The 10,377-nt window shown below is 35.1% G+C and overlaps 1 long non-coding RNA gene across 1 annotated transcript; it reads right to left on the bottom strand.

Annotated features, from left to right (window-relative positions):
- Positions 1-4,214: 4,214 nt before the first annotated feature.
- On the bottom strand, positions 4,215-9,875 carry LOC149771457 (uncharacterized). The gene is made up of 2 exons (XR_016418277.1): positions 7,260-9,875; positions 4,215-7,213 (listed from the first exon to the last, which is right to left on the bottom strand). It is a non-coding gene; the product is annotated as an uncharacterized LOC149771457 (long non-coding RNA).
- Positions 9,876-10,377: the final 502 nt, after the last annotated feature.

Raw genomic sequence — 10,377 nt, 5'->3', positions numbered from 1 at the left:
TGGATAGTATCGGCATGTTTTAATAGCATTTAAATATACTTTTTGGGAGGTCTTCGGAAGTATTTGGGTATATTTGGCAGTATTTTATATACATATGCATTCATCTAAGGATTAGAGCCAAAGGTAAGTGCCATTCTGGCAGCTCCTAACGCCACAGTTTTTACAAGCTATAGACTATATAACACTGTGTAGACAATGCTGTAGATAAAATCAATATGCAACCTCTGCTGATATCATATAGTTAGAATCAGTTACAAGGCCTGTCTGTGTGTAATGTTGATCAGTAACATTTCTGCTGTATGCAGCCTCAAAAAGTACTTACATCCAGAGTACCGTATCATGTCATATCCAAGAGTAGTATAAAATTGCAGTTTGAGCCTTTTCTGGAAAGCCCATGGGACACTGACATACGTCGTGGACTCTACTCCCAATGACTGGGTCATATGGCTGAATAATTAAATTGCTAAGTATGCAATAGTCATATGTGGGCTAAAACAGTCATGGGGGTAGAAGCTATGATGGGTGTCAAGGACACAATGGGCAAAAACAGTCTTTTCATACTACTCTCAATAAACATACCTGTGCATTTTCTGAGTGCATCTTTAATTATCAGCTTTAACATCAACATTCACTATTTCTATAACTTTTAAATATGTATTCATGTTTTGGATATAATATTTTGTGAAGACTGCCCGATTTGAACTGGTATTAGCAAACACCATTCTATAAACAAGAAATGCTCACTCACTGTTTTGGTTTTTTTTTTGCACAAAATATCACTGCCCATGATATGAGCTTTACATCTGCACAAAAACAAATGATAAAAGCCAATATATCCCCTTAGTTCTTTTTGTGTAATCTTTCCCAATAACGTTGAAGGCAGATCATGCCTTAAGTTTTGAAGCTGGGTGCAGCATATTTAAACTGGCCAAGCACTTTCAAAAGATATATGAATCTCTTTTTGATGGTAAAAGACACAAACAAATAACAAATACAAACACAAAAAGGTTAGTAAAATATATACTTACATAAAGTTGCATTATATAAACCAAAATTAAGAAAATAATTCAAATATACCTCTGGTATCATGTTTATTTACATATACCTCTGGTATCATATTTACTTTTTACTTGACAAAAACATCATACGGAAATATATATATATATATATATATATATATATATACACACACACACACACACACACACATATCTATACATACATATATTATATATACTTATGTATATATATATATGAATAGTCTGATGAAATAATAAAGCAAAACTGGTCACACATTCTATTTGTTAATGTTGTTTATTTTTATCATTTATATATGTATATATGGTGATGCAAATGGATATTTTGTTTACATATATGTGTTTGCAGTTATTTATTTGTGTCATTTACCTTGAAAAAGTGATCTGCTGATCTCAGAAGTATATGGCAGTTTCTCAGACTTGCTGCACCATGCTTTGTTTCAGATAGTTATCATTAAGAATTTCAAGATGGCCACCATAACGGCCATCTTGGAGGTCTTACTGTCAGCTACATATCTTACAGAACCTTATTTCACAGCTATCTGTTCAGAAGTAATAATTACAATAAGATTTTCGAAATGGCCGCCATATGGTCTAATCTACACCATTTCTTTTTAGGACCAAAAAGACATCGTAAGCTGTCTTGTAGCGACAACCGCATGGTGATATTATAATCCATTCAGCAGAAGTAGAGATACAAATTTTAATACAGCTGATGATCACCATTTGAATTGAGGACCAAAATTAGACTTCGGTGTGAGAGTGTGTGCAAAGCTTAATGACAATTCTACAAGTATTTTAGGATGAGAAGATGTAACGAACTTGTTCTATGACCAGATGATGGAAGTTGAATGACAGGCAATGGCAAAAGCTCTTGTGTATTTTGACCAATGGCATCAAAATGCAGTAGTTTTACACTTTATGAGGTCTGGGTGCTAAAACAGTAGTTTTATACTTTATGAGGTCTGGGTACTAAAACAGAAGTTTTATACTTTATGAGGTCTGGGTGCTAAAACAGTAGTTTTATATTTATGAGGTCTGGTTGCTAAAACAGTAGTTTTACACTTATGAGGTCTGGGTGCTAAAACAGTAGTTTTACACTTTATGAGGTCTGGGTACTAAAACACAGTAGTTTTACACTTTATGAGGTCTGGGTGCTAAAACAGTAGTTTTATACTTTATGAGGTCTGGGTACTAAAACAGAAGTTTTATACTTTATGAGGTCTGGGTGCTAAAACAGTAGTTTTATATTTATGAGGTCTGGTTGCTAAAACAGTAGTTTTACACTTATGAGGTCTGGGTGCTAAAACAGTAGTTTTACACTTTATGAGGGCTGGGTACTAAAACACAGTAGTTTTACACTTTATGAGGTCTGGGTGCTAAAACACAGTAGTTTTATACTTTATGAGGTCTGGGTACTAAAACATGGTAGTTTTACACTTTATGAGGTCTGGGTGCTAAAACAGAAGTTTTACACTTTATGAGGTCTGGGTGCTAAAACACAGTAGTTTTAAACTTTATGAGGTCTGGGTACTAAAACACAGTAGTTTTATACTTTATAAGGTCTGGGTGCTAAAACAGTAGTTTTACACTTTATGAGGTCTGGGTGCTAAAACAGTAGTTTTACACTTTATGAGGTCTGGGTACTAAAACACAATAGTTTTACACTTTATGAGGTCTGGGTACTAAAACACAGTAGTTTTACACTTTATGAGGTCTGGGTACTAAAACAGAAGTTTTACACTTTATGAGGTCTGGGTGCTAAAACAGAAGTTTTACACTTTATGTGGTCTGGGTACTAAAACACGGTAGTTTTACACTTTATGAGGTTTGGGTGTTAAAACAGTAGTTCTACACTTAATGTGGTCCGGGTACTAAAACACGGTAGTTTTACACTTTATGAGGTCTGGGTACTAAAACATGGTAGTTTTACACTTTATGAGGTCTGGGTACTAAAACACAGTAGTTTTACACTTTATGAGGTCTGGGTACTAAAACATGGTAGTTTTACACTTTATGAGGTCTGGGTACTAAAACATGGTAGTTTTACACTTTATGAGGTCTGGGTGCTAAAACAGTAGTTCTACACTTAATGTGGTCCGGGTACTAAAACATGGTAGTTTTACACTTTATGAGGTCTGGGTACTAAAACACGGTAGTTTTACACTTTATGAGGTCTGGGTGCTAAAACAGTAGTTCTACACTTAATGTGGTCCGGGTACTAAAACACGGTAGTTTTACACTTTATGAGGTCTGGGTACTAAAACATGGTAGTTTTACACTTTATGAGGTCTGGGTACTAAAACATGGTAGTTTTACACTTTATGAGGTCTGGGTACTAAAACATGGCAGTTTTACAGTTAATGATCATCTAACATCTTAGATCACTGCTTGGATTCTTTTTTATTTTTTTACTCCAGCTTCCCTTGTTAATGATATTTCTATTCCTTGGGAAAGCAAATTCATATGCCATTTGTTCAAGTTTATTATTTTTTCACAAGGAAATACAGCTTTAAATGTTTTCAGTGTCAACACTATTTTATGACTGTAATGAGAAGTTTTGAAAGAAAACCGGACTATTGGAGGTTACTTTGTTTTACTTTGTTTTACTCGTTTAGCTCTGGTAGTGAACATCTGCCTTCTTTTTAAAACAAACTGGTTGCAGACACACGATCTAGAAAACCTTCCTCAGAACTAAACTTGAAATAGAATTTGAAGACTGAAGAGTCATCAAACCATCCCATTTCTTACATTTAATGAACCTGTGTTTGTATGCAAACATGTGTGTGTGTGAGTGATTTGGAATTTTAACATAGCTTTAACAATCTTTCAATCATATCCCTACGATGTCTGCAGTGTGGCAGTTTATAGCAATGTTTAGCACTAGGGCATCATGCCGCAGACATGTAGCATGATGTCCCACCCATTCACGTTATCCTGACACCAGGCCGACCAGTCTTAACACTAACCTCTTAATGCTGAGCGCCAAGCGAGGCAACTGTTAGTACGATTTTTTAAGTCTTTGGTATGACTTGGTTGGGGATCAAACCTATGACCTCCTGCATCCGATGCTGACGCTCTAACCACTAGGCCACCGGAGCAGTTCGTATGCAAGCATGTGCATACAGGATAGATAGGTAGATAACAGTAATTATGAATACAGAAAGAATAACACAGTTAATTATAAGCAGTTTATCTGTCAAAAAATATGTCATCTTTGAATAAGCAAATGAAAGTACAATATTCTACAGCATTTTGTTCTCACAAAGCTCAGCCTGTGAGATGACTAAATATATTTTATCCGAAATTAGAATGTACAATGTTCAGGTCATAGTTGTTTGAAATCAGAATGTATAATCAGTTTTTGTTGTTTATAGCATAGCAACACACATAGTTTATTTGCACTAATGTGCCTTGACCAGGAACACAACATGGTAGCTGACCCAAACTGATCTGATGGCAGGATTTGAACGGCCACTCTTCTTATTCTGAGTCAGGAATGCTAACCACTTAGCCACTGCAGCTTCAGAATGTACAGTGTTCAAGTCCTAAAAGGGGCACATGTACACAGTTAAATGTAGAATAATTAATTATCATAAATGATGATGTACATGACTCGATTGCGGAAGCCCAGATTTATATCTGACAGATATGGCTGCAATGATACATGGAATGATTTATTAAAGATTCATAGAGAGAGAAATATGGTGTCATTAAGCACATGAATTTTACAGATGAGAAAGTGCATAGAACTAATTAGACATTTTAACACCAAAAACTTCTGGCATCCATTTAACTAAAAACATTTTGTGAGGACATTCAAAAGACTGATTGTACTGACCACAAAAAACTGATTACTGCTTCTTTGTCACTGATATTATACATCCCTGTCTTTGATGGGATACAATATAATTACATACTTCATTAATACACAATACTTAGACATGCACATGTCACTGATAGGTGACAATACTAGGACATGTACATGTCAATGATAGGACACAATACTTAGACATGTACATTTCAGTGATAGGACAATACGTAGACATGTACGTGTCACAGATAATACACAATGCTTGGTCATGTACACATCACTGATAGGACAAAATACTTAGACATGTACATATCACTGATAATACACAATACTTGGACATGTACATTTCACTGATAGGATACAATACATGGACACATACTTTGTCAATCAGGACAATACATGGACACAAACTCAGCAAAAGAAAAAAGGTTTTACTTTATAAACTTTAAAATTTCACATTTTCATTTGCTTGTAGAAAATATATTTTACTTACATGATGGAATGCATGTCAATTTGCTAAGTTGTCAAAGTAGTGTTGAAATCAATCTAGTGTATCATGCATAAATGACCACTTTGAAACCAGTCTAGTGTATCATGCATAAATGACCATTTAGAAACCAGTCTAGTGTATCATGCATAAATGACCATTTTGAAACCAGTCTAGTGTATCATGCATAAATGACCATTCTGAAACCAGTCTAAAGTATCATGCATAAATGACCATTCTGAAACCAGTCTAGAGTATCATGCATAAATGACCATTCTGAAACCAGTCTAGAGTATCATGCATAAATTACCATTTTGCAATATAGCAATATTAAATACTCACTACCTTGATTCTTGAGAAAAGAAAACCAGATTTGGGGAAAATGTACTCCCAATACACTTGACTGGTTACAAAAACCATGACCAATTTATATAACCAGCTGATCATATTTTATGTCACTTTACATTCACACTAAAAAGGGTAAATACAATTATTTTGACAAGCAATTGGAAAAAAATTAACATTTTCAATGTTATTAAGTGATACTTTTTTGTTCTTGAGTATATTATCTGAGAAACACTAAACATGAACTTTGCTTCCTGTATGTGTTGAATGTAGAGAGAAGGCAATATCTCGAATAGACAGAACTTTAAAAAATAAACTCTTCTGTAAAAATCAATCTTAGGCTGTTACATGTACATGTAGTGGTATCCTTTTATAAAAAAATGAAACATGGCTTATTAAACTGCAACCAAAAATGTAGAGTTTTGCATCGTAAATTTTTGGAGCCGATTTAGTAGGAGCTTATGACTGCAGTAAAATCACCATTTTAGTGATAAAGATATACTTTAAAGTGAAATATAAGAAATTTTTTAAATTTTAAAGACTCAAATATGGTCAGTGGCTAGAAAGGGGTATAAACTACATAGGAAGTACGAGTCACCAGTCGGTGCAATTTAGTTATCTAACCATATCAAGTCAGATTTAAATAAGAAAAAACCTGTTTGCCATTTTTAAGGTGTGCTGAACATTCGGCTAAAAAAACAACTTTAAAGACAATTATCACTGACTGGTGGTCACCAGGTTGTCAAGCTTTCCATGTCAATCATTCCATCAGGCAGTTTCCAATCACTAACTGCCAATCAGATCATGTCAACATGAAAGTTTTCTTCATGACAACCAAATTTAGACTGGAGGAAAGGGGGTAGCCCACTCCTCATTATAGTTGGCACTGCCTTTTAGGCACATTCCATTGTACAGTGAGACCTTGTTGTTTAAAGCACACACCCTTTTTTAGCGAGACCATTCTCCTTTAAAGCACACTCCTTTTTTAGTGAGACCTTGACCTTTTAAGCAAACTCTCTTTTATAGTGAGACCCTGGCTTTTTAAGCACATTCCCCTTTTTAGTGAGGTCTTGGCCTTTTAAGTTCATTCCCTTTTTTTTTTTAGTGAAGTCTTGGCCTTTTAAGTACATTCTGTTTATTAGTGAGGCCTTGTCCTTTTAAGCACACTCCATTTTTTTAGTGAAATCTTGGCCTTTTAAGTACATTCTGTTTATTAGTGAGGACTTGCCCTTTTAAGCACACTCCCTTTTTTAGTGAGGACTTGCCCTTTTAAGCATACTCTATATGGTAGGGTCCTGACCCTGAATCATATTCCCTTTTATGGTAGTACCTTGGACTTTAAGAATGCTATCTTTTATAGTTGGACCTTGGTCTTTAAAGTCCTCTCCTTTCATAGTAGGGCCTTGGTCTTTAAAACACACCTTTCATGGCCAAAGTCTTTTTTAAAACACTCCTCTTAGAGTGGGGCCTTTAGAACATACTTTTCATAGTGGGGGCTTTGTCTTTAAAACATGTCTTTCATAGTGGGGCCTTGTCTTTAACTTGGTCTTTAATTCCACTCCTTTCATAGTGGGGCCTTGGTCTTTAATTCCTCTCCTTTCATAGTGGGCCCTGGTCTTCAAAACACTCCTTTCATAGTGGGCCTTGGTCTTTAAAGCCCTCTCCTTTCATAGTGGGGCCATGGTCTTTAAAACCCTCTCCTTTCATAGTGGGGCCTTGGTCTTTAAAACCCTCTCCTTTCATAGTGGGCCTTGGTCTTCAAAACTCTCCTTTCATAGTGGGGCCTTGGTCTTCAAAACACTCCTTTCATAGTGGGGCCTTGGTCTTCAAAACACTCCTTTCATTAGTGGGCCTTGGTCTTTAATCCAAATGAACCATCAACTTCTAAAACTGACTTAAGCAGAACAATAATATGATGCTCACCTTTCAACTTCTGGTTGATTATTATTGGAATTAATTAATAATATCCAGTATTTGTAAATTAAAATGACAACACCTGAAAACTAAGGAACACAAAGCAGTATGAATAAACGGATTAAAAGTTTGTCTTTTTGTACTGATTACATTCTAGGACTTTATCTGCTTGCTGGAACAAATGTCATTGTCAGTTTAATAATTGCAAAACATCTAGGACTTCCAGCTACCAACCCAAAATCTGTCCACTCCGAGACATTTGACACTGTTTGCACTCATGTGCTGGCTGCTGGCAAACTTAAGGGGTGGCCATCCAATAGGGGTAATTTCGAACATAACTCACTAATGCAAAGGGATAATGGTCATAAATAGTGAGTGGATGCTTGTAAGGGGAGGCTACCCTTACAGATCTTTCTAAACCACATACTGATATAAAATTTCCAACAGAATTTCAATGGGATTATTATTAATGGAGAGAAGAAATTTGGCTTGTTCAAAAGTCACTACAATTTTATGTTTAAATTCTGCATATAAAACATGTACTAAAAAAGTTGGATCACAATGTGCTAAAATTCAGGGATATCCAAAGACACCAGTGATGACATTATTTTTTTAATTACCAGAAAACAATGTGAAGCTAATAAAGGACGAAGATTTGTTCATCTTAGAATGTTCTGTTCAAACGCTTTTAGTTTTATAGATTATATTATGGCTCATAGGGTGTGTGGGTGAATGTGTGTGTGCACACATGTGCATGCATGCATGAACGTATATATGTATGTACACATGCATGCAGGAATGTATGTATGTATGTATGCATGTATGTATGTACACATGCATGCAGTAATGTATGTATGTAGTTGTTTGTTGTTGTTGTTGTTGTTGTAGGGTTTAATGCCATTTTTTAACACACGATAAGCTATACATGGCGGCCAGTATTAATGGTGGAGGAATAACCCGGGAAAACCCCAGAAAGAACCACCGTATATGTATGTATGCATGTGTGTGTGTGTGTGTATGTATGCATAAGGTTTAATAGTACATCAGCACAGCCTTTGTTTTACAGTGCCAAGTTAGTTTCACTATACATGTATCCAGAAAGTGCATGTAAAACAAAGAAAGGTTTAAAAAAGCTATAATCAGCAAAATACAAGGATAAATAATTATATATACACCTTTTTTTTTAAATCAAAGACTTTCTCATTGTTTGAAGTTCATGGACTATATATTTTGACTGCCTTCTCTCTAACATTCATGACTGCATGAGATTCGAAACTATTATGTCTACACATCAGTGCAGCACATGATTTTTTTGGTGATAAAGTTACTCACCATAATCACTAATTATCTGGCCAAATAGATTGTCAACCAGTAACCTCCAACATTTATAAAATGGTTATATTTATTCTTTAGCCATTATTCCTTAAAACCTAGAACCTGATTGCACATGTTACGACTGTATTGAACATGTACATTGATATTAAAATTAATAGCAACTATTTGCAGTTTCCATCTTACCATAATGTACTCATTTATAACTCAGGCCAAACTGTAAACAACACAGACCCTGATCTGCTGTCACAAAATGCACTGGTAGATCAGGGTCTATGTTGTTTGTTCTACTCATTACAACAAACATACTGCACAGACCCAGATTTGCTGGCACATTATGCAGTGGCAGATCCTGGTGTATTCAGTCTACAGTTAGTCTAAGATCAGACTTACGAGCATATATGGTACAGACTAAGTTTTAATAAAAATGATACGAGGGATAAGAGAGAATAAGAATAATAGATACACTCTCCCCCCGACACTCATTATTCACTGAAATTTTTCTTGCTATATGGAGTTTCAGTATATTACACGGTACTAAGTTATGAAACCCAACTCAGGTGGTGTTTTCCTATAAATAGTTGTGCTAATCACAACATAGAATGAATGATTGTTAGGAAGAAAAATGTTGGGTTTACAACTGTCTTTTACATGTTACAACATATTTGCTATTACATGTACATCACTATGTAATTCACATTATTGGGTGTAATGTTAAGAAACCAACAATTATCTTGTAGTTGAAAGCTACCTAGTCATGTAGATATTTCTTACAATAAAGAACCAAAACGAATATATACTTTTATTTTTTGCTGTGTAATAATGCACTTAATTTTCATACATGCTTACCATCATGAATTTTCTTCTTACTATCCTGACATTACAATATTTAAAACAAGTCTATAGCAAATCTATACGGAGGATAAGAAACTAGCCCCATGAACCTGAGATTGCTAAAACAAACCCAGCTTTGTATGAAAGAAAAACATTTCAATGCGAGATTCAGTAATTATAGGTTATGGGCAAGTACGAACAAATTATTCCTATTCTGAGCAATACTGCATGATATTAGAGGTCTAATACCATAGCAATACTGCGTGATGTTAGAGGTCTAATACCATAGCAATACTTCATGATGTTAGAGGTCTAATACCATAGCAATACTTCATGATGTTAGAGGTCTAATACCATAGCAATACTGCGTGATGTTAGAGGTCTAATACCATAGCAATACTTCATGATGTTAGAGGTCTAATACCATAGCAATACTTCATGATGTTAGAGAGGTATAATACCATAGCAATACTGCATGATGTTAGAGGTCCAATACCATAGCAATACTGCATGATGTTAGAGAGGTATAATACCATATCAATACTGCATGATGTTAGAGGTATAATACCATAGCAATACTGCATGATGTTAGAGGTCCAATACCATAGCAATAC

This window comes from Sinohyriopsis cumingii, unplaced genomic scaffold (assembly GCF_028554795.1).
Source record: "Sinohyriopsis cumingii isolate HCF-2022 unplaced genomic scaffold, ASM2855479v2 utg001837l, whole genome shotgun sequence".
In the NCBI taxonomy this organism is placed as follows: Eukaryota; Metazoa; Mollusca; class Bivalvia; order Unionida; family Unionidae; genus Sinohyriopsis; species Sinohyriopsis cumingii.
Note: the sequence above shows the minus strand (reverse complement) of the source record. Positions and strands in the feature narration are given on the sequence as shown.